Source organism: Rhinatrema bivittatum, chromosome 10, assembly GCF_901001135.1.
Source record: "Rhinatrema bivittatum chromosome 10, aRhiBiv1.1, whole genome shotgun sequence".
Lineage (NCBI taxonomy): Eukaryota > Metazoa > Chordata > Amphibia > Gymnophiona > Rhinatrematidae > Rhinatrema > Rhinatrema bivittatum.
In genome coordinates this window covers 41,407,744-41,420,833 of record NC_042624.1, presented here as the reverse complement: position 1 = coordinate 41,420,833, position 13,090 = coordinate 41,407,744, and the positions used below count along the sequence as shown (strand labels likewise).

The 13,090-nt window shown below is 46.4% G+C and overlaps 1 protein-coding gene across 3 annotated transcripts in view; it reads left to right on the top strand.

The window, feature by feature from the left end:
* The window catches only part of PLPPR5 (phospholipid phosphatase related 5), a 755,539-nt gene that overhangs the window by 442,362 nt on the left and 300,087 nt on the right, over positions 1-13,090 (top strand). The gene's annotated exons all lie outside the window — the stretch shown is intronic.

Here is a 13,090-nt window from a genome sequence, read left to right as displayed (position 1 = left end):
GAGGGAGACACCGATTCTTTATCAGAAGATATACTGTCAGAGCCATCCCCACCTGAATAAAGAAGGAAGTCACCACCAGAGGACCTCTCCTTTTCAAATTTTGTAAAGGAGATGGCTGATACCATTCCTTTTCAGCTAGTGGCAGAAGAGGACACGAGGCAAAAGACCCTGGAGGTTTTGCAATTTGTAGATCCTCCTAAAGAAGTTTTAGCAATACCAGTCCATGAAGTCCTGGTTGACCTACAACATAGGCTGTGGGAGCACCCCTGTTCAATCCCACCGGTGAACAAGAGGATGGATGCCACCTACCTAGTACAACATATTCCAGGTTACCAAAAGGCCCAACTCACACACCAATCTGTGGTGGTAGAATCCGCCCAAAAGAAGTCAAAGAGGATACATCAACACTCATCTACACCTCCTGGCAAGGAACAAAAGTTCTTAGATACTCTTGGCAGAAAGGTTTTTCAAGGTTCAATGTTTGCTCCAGGATTGCATCATATCAATTATATATGACTCAGTATCAACACAATCTCAGGAAGCAGATGCAACAACTATCTGAGTCCTTACCTCAGCAATATCATGACTCAGTGAATGACATCATACTCAAGGGTCTAGAAGCAGGCAAGCATGAAGTCTGTGCAGCCTATGATAGTTTTGAAACCTTGTCCAGGATGGCTGCAATGGGAATTAGTGCCAGTAGGTGGGCCTGGTGGAAGGCCTCTGACCTCAGGCCTGAGGTTCAGGAAAAGTTAGCAGATCTGCCTTGTTCTGGTGACAACCTTTTTGGGGGAAATATTCAAGATGCAGTGGCACAGCTAAAAGAACATTCTGAAACTCTGCGCCAACTCTCTGCTGTTCCAACAGAAATGCCATCTTCTGCATGTAGAACAGTGAGAAAGGACACCAGAAAACCCTATTACAGACCATGGAGATATTATCCACCAGCACCCCGTGGTAGGGCATCCAGACCAGCACAGAGAAGTCAACCTAGGCAACCAAGGGCACATAGGTCTCAACCTCCTCCTCAGACAGGCCCAGCATCAGGATTTTGAGAACCTGCCAGAGGACAGCAGTCACTCCACCAACCTGATCCCAGATCTACCAGTGGGAGATTGGGTCTCTTTCTTTCAACCCAATTGGTCAAACATCACAACAGATCAATGGGTACTATCCATTATAACAAAAGGTTACCAACTGGATTTTCTCACAACTCTCCACCAAAGTATTTTTGGACACACAAAGATCATATCACTCTCCTGCATACAGAATTATCCACCCTTCTGAGAGCCAGGGCCGTGGAACCAGTTCCTTGATCTCAGCAGGGCAGAGGATTGTACTCCAGTTATTTCCTCATTCCAAAGAAAACAGGAGGCCTACGTCCCATTTTAGACCTCCGCAATCTCAACAAATTTCTACGGAAAATTCAGAATGGTCTCCTTAGGCACCCTGCTTCCCCTTCTTCAAGCAGGAGATTGCCTCTGTTCTCTGGATCTGCAAGAAGCTTACGCTCACATTCCAATATTACCTCCTCATCGCAAGTTTCTGCGCTTCCTGGTGGGACATCAGCATTTCCAATACCGGGTTTTGCCATTCGGACTTGCCTCAGCACCCCGAGTATTCACAAAGTGCCTAGCGGTAGCAGCGGCTCATTTGCACAAAGAAAGAAAACACGTCTTTCCTTACCTGGACGACTGGCTCATCAAAAGCCAGTCAAAACAAGGAGCTCTCAACTCTCTCAGGCTCACAATCAATCTGCTCCACTCGGGATTCCTAATCAACTACCAGAAATCCCACCTCATGCCATCTCTCCTACTGCAGTTCATCGGAGCGGAATTGAACACCATAATATCAAGAGCTTTCCTCCCAGAGGACCGTGCAGAGACACTCTCCTCATTAGCAAAATCTCTGCACACAAAGAAACATGCGACAGCCCATCAGTTTCTAACTCTGCTTGGCCACATGGCCTCCACAGTTCACGTCACTCCTATGGCTAGATTAGCCATGAGAATAACCCAATGGACATTAAGGTCACAGTGGATACAAGCCATTCAACCACTGTCGTCTCCAATTCAAATAACCCACCAACTACATTCATCTCTTCTCTGGTGGGCAAACACGAACAACTTGCGCACAGGCCTACCCTTCCAACAACCAGTTCCGCAAGTAACTTTAACTACAAATGCATCCACCTTAGGTTGGGGAGCACACATAGACAATCTCCAAACTCAGGGTACTTGGACAAAACTCATTTCAAATCAATTTCCTGGAGCTTCGAGCTATGCATTATGCTCTATATGCATTCAAGGACTGCCTTTCACACAAAACTGTTCTTATACAGACAGACAACATGGAAGCCATGTGGTACCTGAACAAACAGGGAGGTACGGGCTCATATCTCCTTTGTCAAGAAGCCACACAGATTTGGGACTGGGCCCTTATGCATTCCATGTTTCTCCAGGCCACTTATCTAGCAGGCATATACAACGTAGTTGCAGATCGCCTCAGTCGTCAGTTCCATCCCCATGAGTGGTCCCTGGATTCTTTGGTAACGACCAGAATATTCCAATGCTGGGTCCAACCAACCATAGACCTATTTGCATCCGAACTGAATCGCAAAGTGGACAGATTCTGCTCCCTACACAAGCGGACCAACAAGTTCTCCAGGGACGCCTTTGCTCGCCCCTGGAACTGAGGCCTTCTATACGCGTATCCCCCAATACCACTAATAACCAAAACTCTAGTGATGCTACAATAGGACAAAGGATTAATGATACTCATAGTGCCATATTGGCCTCGACAAGTGTGGTTTACCATACTTCTCGACCTCTCGATCAGAGAACGAGTTCACCTGGGTACAGCTCCCACTCTCATAATGTTACAACCGTCGCTGCCTGACGGCTTCACTCCGCCTACCTTTCTTTTTCTGTGACTCCTCCTGCTCCTTGTGGACGTCTGGCTACCGCGGTGTCTGCCCGCCGTCCTCTCCGGCTACCTCAGACCGGCTTGGGCGCTGCCTCCCGCCATGCTCCTCAGGTGCCCGCACGACCCTCATTCTTATTTCCTCTATGGCGTGAACCTCAGGGGCATCCCCCTGTGATGACGTCACGCTGCCTGGATATTTAAGCCTACTGGTTACTGCTAGCCGTTGAGTTAGCAAGGGATTTCCTACGGATGGGATTCGCTCTCCGTACCCAGCTACTCTGCCTCCAACTACTATTGGATTCTTATCTGCTAACGGGGTACCCGCTCCTTGGGGGCCTCTCTGCTTCTTACAGGTCGCTATCAGGAACCGGTACTCACTCCTCGAGGGCCCATGTTCCCTGACTCGCTGCCTGTGTCCATCTCCTCTTCTACTTGGAAGAATTTGCTACAGACACCATCTGTGAGTACTAACTACCATCTACTCCTCAGAGCTGTTTCCCTGGAACCAGGTACTCGCTCCTCGAGGGCCTGCCTCCATTTCAGTGCCAGTGCCATCTCCAACGTGGAACTGCTGCGTGAGTACTTGTCAATGAGTCTCTGCTCCCAGGGATCTGGTACTCACTCCTCGAGCGCCAGCTCTCCCTATCTCGGGGCTTCTCCATACTGGGGACTCTGTGAATATCTTATTGTACTCATTCTCTCAGTTCTTTTCACTACAGCACTGCTACCAGCGGAACCGCTGTTCCAGCACCCCGAGGAATACTAACCCAGCTGGCCTCCATCTTCTACTCACTACCGCCACCTCTGGTGGCTTCACAAACTGTCTAAATAAAGATATAATCTATGTTTGTGTGTCCAGAGCAGAGCCTGACCTGTGGCCCCTCACAGGACTTCCCCTCGTGTGCATGGTCAGCTGCCACAGTGTTCAAGGGTCCACCCAAACCTTACAAAACATAACACATAACTCAGGATGAGGGCAGGTTGCGCATCCCAACCTTCAATCCCTATCTCTAACAGCCTGGATGTTGAAAGCTTGATCCTGCAACCACTCAATCTTTCAACTAATGTGTCTCAAGTGCTTGTAGCTTCACGTAAACCTTCCACACGAAAAACCTATCATTCTAAGTGGAAAAGATTCACCACGTGGTGTGCACAGAGAAGTATTGATCCCTTTTCCTGCCCCAAAGCATCTTTATTAGACTATCTCTGGCACCTTTCAGACTCTGGTCTCCAGACTACATCAGTATGGGCACATTTAAGTGCTATCTCAGCTTACCATCATACAGTAGGAGATGCACCAATATCAGCGCAACCCCTTGTCAGTAGGTTTATGAGAGGTTTAATTCACCTTATACCCTTGTTACGGCCACCAGTCAGAGAATGGGACCTTAATGTAGTACTAACAAGACTCATGCATTCTCTCTGAACCCATGGATTCCTGCGATGTTAAATTTCTTACATGGAAGGTTCTCTTCCTAGTGGCTATTACATCTGCTAGAAGGGTTAGTGAGTTACATGCACTTGTCACATACCCTATACAAGGCTCCTACATGACCGAGTGGTACTCCGTACGCACCCAAAAATTCCTTCCCAAGGTAGTTATGGAATTCCACTTGAATCAGTCCATAGTCTTGCCCACAATCTTCCCAAGACTTCACTCTCACCAAGGTGAGAGGGTTTTGCACACCTTAGACTGTAAACGTGCACTTGCATATTATCTAGACCGCACTGCAGTCCATAGGAAATCCACTCAACTCTTTGTTTCTTTTGATAAAAACAAACCGGGTAAAGCAGTGGGCAAGCAAACTCTCTCTAACTGGCTTGCAGATTGTATAGAGTTCTGCTATGAAAAAGCAGGCCTTCCTCTCCAGGGACGAGTAAAGGTGCACTCAGTAAGAGCAATGTCAACCTCAGTAGCACACTATCATTCAGTGCCAATAGCTGACATATGTAAAGCTGCAACATGGAGTTTTCTTCACACCTTTGCAGCTCATTATTGTTTGGATAAGGAAGGATGACAAGATTCAGCCTTCGGACAATCTGTCTTAAAGAACTTGTTTCTAGCGTAATCCCAACTCCTTCCGCATCCAACCTGCTGTGATTTCAGGCTGCCTCATTTTTTCCAATAGTACACCAGTTGTTGTGCCCATTGCACTTGTTTGCAGTTGGTCCAATCCAAGAATAACTCAGCCTGTAGCTTGCTAATCACCCATATGTGAGGACTAGCATCCTGCTTGTCCTGAAATAAAGCAAAATTGCTTTCCTGTAATAGATGTTATCCCAGGACAGCAGGATGTGGTCCTTACGAAATCCACCCGCCACCCCGCGGAGTTGGGTTCCATACGTTTTATTATTTGATTTTTGCTAATGCTTGTTGCTACACATGAGACTGAAGGGAGACCCCTGTGGTTCGAGGGATCATGGCATGCTGGGCATGCTCAGTGGGCTCACTGTGCCAGTCAAAAGTTTCTAGAAACTTTGACAGAAAGTTAAGAACATAAGAACATAAGAACATAAGAAAATGCCATACTGGGTCAGACCAAGGGTCTATCAAGCCCAGCATCCTGTTTCCAACAGTGGCCAATCCAGACCATAAGAACCTGGCAAGTACCCAAAAACTAAATCTATTCCATGTTACCATTGCTAATGGCAGTGGCTATTCTCTAAGTGAACTTAATAGCAGGTAATGGACTTCTCCTCCAAGAACTTATCCAATCCTTTTTTAAACACAGCTATACTAACTGCACTAACCACATCCTCTGGCAACAAATTCCAGAGTTTAATTGTGCGTTGAGTAAAAAATAACTTTCTCCGATTAGTTTTAAATGTGCCCCATGCTAACTTCATGGAGTGCCCCCTAGTCTTTCTACTATCCAAAAAAGTAAATAACCGATTCACATCTACCCGTTCTAGACCTCTCATGATTTTAAACACCTCTATCATATCCCCCCTCAGTCGTCTCTTCTCCAAGCTGAAAAGTCCTAACCTCTTTAGTCTTTCCTCATAGGGGAGCTGTTCCATTCCCCTTATCATTTTGGTAGCCCTTCTCTGTACCTTCTCCATTGCAATTATATCTTTTTTGAGATGCGGCGACCAGAATTGTACACAGTATTCAAGGTGCGTCTCACCATGGAGCGATACAGAGGCATTATGACATTTTCCATTTTATTCACCATTCCCTTTCTAATAATTCCCAACATTCTGTTTGCTTTTTTGACTGCCGCAGCACACTGTACCGACGATTTCAATGTGTTATCCACTATGACACCTAGATCTGTTTCTTGGGTTGTAGCACCTAATATGGAACCCAACATTGTGTAATTATAGCATGGGTTTTCCGTGATAGGGCTCCGTCCAGTCACGTCACTCATACGTGAGGACTACATCCTGCTGTCCAGGGATAACACCTATTACAGGTAAGCAATTTTGCTTTATTCTGCTGCCTCTCTTGGATCATCTCATCTTACTCTTTATTTCCTATCCTTTAACCAATTACCAATCCAGAATAGAATATTACCTCCTATTCATGATGTTCTCATTTTCTTCAGGAACCTCTAATGAGGGATTTTATCAAATGCCTTTTGAAAATCCAAATAGTCTATCCACTAGCTTACCCTCATCCACTCAGAATAGCAAGGCATAACTTCCATTTACTAAATCCATGCTGCCTCTTGTCCATTAAGCCATGTTTATGCATATGACCAGTGACTTGCTCAGATGTATGAGATCCGTATCCCAATACAATACCATTAAAGAGATACAAATACCCAGAACCAGAATTATAGTGGATGTAAATAGGCCATAGCTTTATTATAAGTTCTAAACCCTGACAATAAGTCTAAACTACGTAGCCGAGCCTTGTACCAACAGATGGTACTAATTTATGCAGAGGACAGGAGAACTGTACCTCCCTGAACCCCCTCCAGCCTACCCCAAGCATGTAAGGCCAGTTTGTAGCAGTGAGTATGTAGGTCCATGCCAATCAGACAGCCTGCCCCATGCTAGCAAGGCTGTCAGCCTTCCGGCCTGCAACTTGTCTGGAAGAGGAGTCACTGACCTGACGATGAACTATCTTCTGTTCTCTAGGTGGCAGATAGCTCCAGCCAATTTATTAAGCCTTGCAACAAATACAGTGTCCAAAATGTAAATATTCTGCCCCCACCCCCACTTTAGGCTCTGATACCCTGCCAAAGGACTTGAGTAGCCCACATAGGCTTGCTCAGGGCCCCCATCATAAGCAGCAGCCTGACTGCTCATTTGGGCACCCTCTTCATGCTCTTTGATTCATCCCTCCCCCTCCTCCCCCCCTTTCTTTATATAATTGCCCAGGTCAGACTTTTTTTTTAATGCATTAAGAAATAAATCGTGGCCAAGGTAGAACAGATGGATGCCATCTGGCTGGAGCAGATCAGCACAGTCAATGGACGCCCGTTCATGTCTAATGTAACAGCCCCCATGATGAATTGCAATTTGACAATTTGCTGAGTGATCTTTGCTTAACCCTACAACACAGGCAGGAATGGATCCCATCAGTGGCAAGGGACAATTTCAGACTAAAGAATACGGATACTTGGCAACCAGGAGGTGAGAAGTGTGATGTCATTCCTGATCATGTTCACCAGCTGCCTACCAGACAGGTCGCCAAAATCATTTTCTCCAAGTTGAATTACTAACACTTCTAGGGGAGCCAGCCAACCAGCAGCTGACAAACACCCGGAATAAGGTCAACCAGTGCATATCTCTGCAACCAAACCAATGCAATCAAATGTCCTGCATTGCCAGTCCCAAGTGGGTACCAAAGGAGCTAGACTTTGCATGCCCTTCTGCCCAGAAGATGTATGTGTGACCTGTGATCCATATTATCCTCTACAGCTGCCTGACCCCCTGCAATGAAAAGGTAGAAATTCAGTTAAGAACATAAGAACATAAAAAAATGCCATACTGGGTCAGACCAAGGGTCCATCAAGCCCAGCATCCTGTTTCCAACAGTGGCCAATTCAGGCCATAAGAACCTGGCAAGTACCCAAAAACTAAGTTTATTCCATGTTACCATTGCTAATGGCAGTGGCTATTCTCTAACGGGCGGATTTTCAAAGCCCTGCTCGCGTAAATCCGCCAGGGCGCCTATTTTGCATAGGCCGCCGGCGCGCATAAAGCCCCGGGACGCGCGTAAGTCCCGGGGCTTTCGAAAAGGGGCGGGAGGGGGCGTGTCCGGGGGCGTCCCCGAAATTACGTGGCATTTCGGGGGCTGCCGTGGCGTTTTGGGGGCGGGCCTGGGGGCGTGGCGCCAGCCCGGGGGCATGGTCGAGGCCTCCGGACCAGCCCCCGGGACCGGAGGACGGAGCGGGGCTGCTGGCGACGCGCGCAAAGTTACGCCTGCAGGCGTAACTTTGCCAACAAAGGTAAGGGGGGGGTTTAGATAGGGCCGGGGGGGGGGGGGGGTTAGGTAGGGGAAGGGAGGGGAAGGTGGGGGGAGGGTGAAGAAAAGTTCCCTCCGAGGCCGCTCCAAAATCGGAGCGGCCTCGGAGGGAACAGGCAGCGCGCTCTGTGCTCGGCCACGCGCGTATCTTATAAAATCCATAAAATCCAGCGTACTTTTGTTCGCGCCTGCTGCGCGAACAAAAGTACGCGCTCGCGTATTTTTTAAAAATCTGCCCCTTAGAGAATAGCCACTGCCATTAGCAATGGTAACATGGAATAGACTTAGTTTTTGGGTACTTGCCAAGTTCTTATGGCCTGGATTGGCCACTGTTGGAAACAGGATGCTGGGCTTGATGGACCCTTGGTCTGACCCAGTATGGCATTTTCTTATGTTCTTATGTTCATATGTTTTGCCTTCTTTCCACCTTTCTTAATGCGTGGAATACATCTGGACTGTGCTTTTAGGATGGTAATTTTTTTTTCAATTCTTTATTTATGAATTTCCATAACAAATTCAAGAAATTACTCACTTGAATAGCAAACATAATGGCTACAGCAATACTTTTACATAATAAAGGAAAAAGAAAAATCTAAGGAAATAAAGAAAAAGCCAGTTATGTATTTAGTCCTCAATAGGGATCCAATTCCACTACCTCAGGAAAAACAACAAGTAAAATGCAAGGAAATAGACTGGTGACAACAAGGAGCTCTCTTTATGAATGGTATCCTTGGGCTTACACATTTTCAAACAATAGAAGAGGAACTAACTACAGGAGAAAATCTTTCACTTAATAAAGAGGAAAGCTGTGAAGGGGTGAAAAAAGTATATGAGGCACTTTGATATTTAATAATACATTTACATGGGAATTTAAGGAAAAAAGCAGCCCCCATTTCTAACACCCTAGGTTTTAGAATAAGAAATTGTTTCCTCTTTCTCTGAGTCTCTCATGCCAGGTCAGGGAAGACTCGCACTTTCAACCCCAGGAAACATTTTGAGCGGTGATGGAAAAATATCCATTCTTTGTCGGACTCTAAAAGAAAAGAAACAATGAGTGTGGCTGGAGTGACCAATTCCCTCTGCGTTGTTTCAATAATATTTGTAACATCCAGTTGTGCTTCTATAGTTGTGAAGATCTGACCACCACTTTGCTCCTCAATATCCTTTTTAAGGGGTGAGATACAGTAAATTCTTGATATAGGAGGAAAAGTCTGCTCCAGGATTTTAAGAATATCTAAAAGATATGTCCTCCACATATTTCTCGGTGTAACTACTAAAGAGTCTTTCAGAAAATTAATAAGTCGCATATTTTTTGCACGAGCCTGGTTTTCCATTGACTCCGTTTTATATTTTATGCCTGAATTCTACTTTATAATGGAATGCTGTATAACTTTTATAGCAATAACTTCCTTTTTAAAGTTCTCACAATCTTCCCGATATCTTGTAATCTCAATTTCTGTATTTTTCATGCGGCCCTCCACGCCATTCAAAGATTTAACAAAAGGCTTCAATTGGTTGGAAATATTTGTATTTAATAGTTGTATTGCATCCCAAATTGTATCAAGGGTGACTTGTGCGGGTCTCACCAACTCTGCAAGTTGAAAATCAGTCCGAAGGTTGTCTCTTCATTTTGTTGCCGAATTTCAGATGGAAACTTCTCTTCAGCAGACCCCCAAGATGGTAAGGGGTTCTGATATGGGACTCACACCCAATGCCCGAGTTCCAACAGTGCCAAATTCCTCCTGCGACGCTGACTTACGAGGTAGGCTCTGGGATCTAGCCTCAGCCGGATTTGCTGGGGCAAGCCGTTCTTCCGGGGACAGAGATGTTTGATGTTCAAGGGGAGTGTAGAGTACAGCTTCCTCCCAAACACGCCCCAGTGAACCAACTCCTGGAATCTCCATACCTCGCCACACAATTCTCACATCGCCACTGCTACTGGAACATCACCATTCTCAGTTGTCTATGGGAAACAAGCATGACCACCATTGCCCATACCTCTATCAGTGCCATCCCCTGTGGCACAGGCTACTGCGGATGCCCTTAAGACATTATGGGAGCAGACAAATCTCCGCTCGCGTCAGGCTGCTTCCCGGACCAAGAGAAGTGCTGACAGTCGACGTTGCTCGGCTCCTGAATTCCTTCCTGGCCAGAAAGTCTGGTTAAGTACTCGGAATATCTGACTTCGAATACCATCTCAGAGATTCGCCCCTAGATGTATTGGTCCTTTCCCTGTTACCCGACGCATTGGACCCATTACATACCAGCTTTGGCCGCCTCCTACGCTGGGAATACATAATACATTCCATGCATTGCTCTTAAAACCTGTGATTCTATCTTGGCCTGCTCGTAAAGCCCCTGAGCCACCTCCATTGGTGGCAGAAAACCGATACGATGTACAAGGTACATGAAGTCCTAGACGTCCACCGTAGGGGCCACCGGTGGGAATTACCTCCTTTCCTGGGAGGGTTACGGACCCAAAGAGAATTTGTAGGGAACTAGCTCAGAGCATCCTGGACAAAACTCTCCTCCTGAATTACCATCGTGCCCATCCGGGCAAACCGCGACCTCCAAGAAGGGGGCGTAAAGGGGGGTACTGTTACGCATTTCGTCCGCGGCAGACCCACAGCACGGCCCCTTCACCTTCTTACACAGACTCCAGCTCCTGGTTCCTCCTCACTAGCAGCAGTGGGCAGCCGGCTCTGACCTCAGGCCACCCCTGGTGCCTCCGGCTCTGTTATGGTCCTCAGTGTTGCAGGTCAAGATGCCATTGCTCATCGGCCCTCTCCACGTGGTCCACGGAGAGATGCCACAACCTGGTCCGCGCCCCTCTCTAGGCACGTGTGCACGCATCGCTGATCCTTATGAAGGGCCTGCGGCAGGAACCTGGTGCGGTCCCACATGATGTCAAACTCTTCAGTGTAATTAAGCTCAGGCCTCGCTCCATAGTGTTGCCTTTGCAACAGGTCTCCTCGCTACTCGAGTACTCGTTGCTCCTAGAGAATCCTCTCTACTCTTCATTCCTGACCTTCGTTGTTCCCGGTTCCTGTCTTCTTCATTCCTGCCTTGTCTATGTTTTGGACTGACTCTACAGATATCAACTTGCTTTGCTTGACTACGCTTCAGCCTATCTCCAGACCCAGACCTCTGCAACGCCTGACTACACTATTACCTATCTCCAGACCCAGACTCCGCTACGCCTGACTATGCTACTGCCTATCTCCAGACCCAGACCTCTGCTTTACCTGACTATGCTGTTGACTTCTCCGTGATCAGACCATTGCCTTGATTAACTACGCTATTGACTTCTCCATGATCAGACCATTGCCTTGATTGACTAACGCTATTGACTTCTCTGTGATCAGAACTCAGCATTGCTTGCCATGACCTCCGCTTTGCCACTGACCCTGATCCAAGCCTGGCAGTGACGACTCTCCTAGCCTACTCCCTGGACATAGACTTATTAGGCTTCGGCCTACCTTTGCTCGAGCGCCCACAGCTAATCTCTGTTCCATTGGTGCCCGAGTTCCAGTACCATACCCAGTCCAGGGTAGGACTATGCCACCTATCACCTGCTGTCTCTGGGCTTAACCAACCTCTCTTGCTAACCAACCTCGAGGCCCACCTAAGTCCTGCCGGCCCCGGCACCCAAAGGCTCAACCTGTGGGGAATGAGGGCTGGTATAGGTGAAGCTCCAGCGGCCTCTACCGTCAGCCCACTCCACCTACGGGTTGCGTCAACCCCACCTCAGCCCAAGGCTCCACCTCTAATGCAAAAACCAATTTGATTAGCTTCCCTAATTTCTCTTAGCATTTCACTGTTCGTCTCACCATCTTGGCCAGATGGACGGTAGTATACTCCTATCATTATACTTTTCCCTAACATACAAGAGATTTCTACCCATAAAGATTTGATTGTGCATTTTGTCTCATGCAGTATCTTTATCTTGTTGGACTCTATGCCATCCTGGACATAAAGCGCCACCCACCTCCCAGATGTTCCTCTCTGTCATTGTGATTTAATTTGTACCCTGGTATAGCACTGTCCCATTCGTTATCATCCTTCCACCATGTCTCTGAGATACCATTAAGTCTATGTCATCATTCACTGCTACTCTCCTAACCACGTTAACCTCAAAGGTTTATAGTATTGGACCAATGGTAAATATGTAACTAATAACTTAAGAGTACCAAAAAGTCCATCCTTCACACTGTCAAATTTTCAAACAACATGTGGTGAATGTTAATGACCTTCATAATAGGCTTCATCGTGTAGTATTTCAGCTTTTAAACTCAGCCTTATGTTTAATCATCGGTCAAAATATTTTTTAGAATGACCCAATATCCCAATTTTGCGACAAAACTAAAGTTAGTGTCCAATTTTTTTCTTCATGCATTCTATATTTTATATTATGAAATTGTTGAAAACTTCATATAGATTAAAAATTCACTTATCTATATGTAGAAGCCGTCAATTAGGAAAAGGCCTGCTGTAAGAGTGGTATTTAAAGGTCCCTTTTGTTGGTCAATTAGCCGACATGTTAGAGAACTACTTAAACTGGGCCTTTTCCACACAAACCAGAAATAGAATGCTAAAATGCCATGTTTGAGCAGCGATTACATCAACAGTAAGTCCCGGGTTTTTGTTGGATTAAGTAATAAGGAATATTTCATAACATTGCCTGTCATCTTGATATAAATGAATTTATATGAAGGTATTTTCTACTTTAGATGCAGTTATCACAGC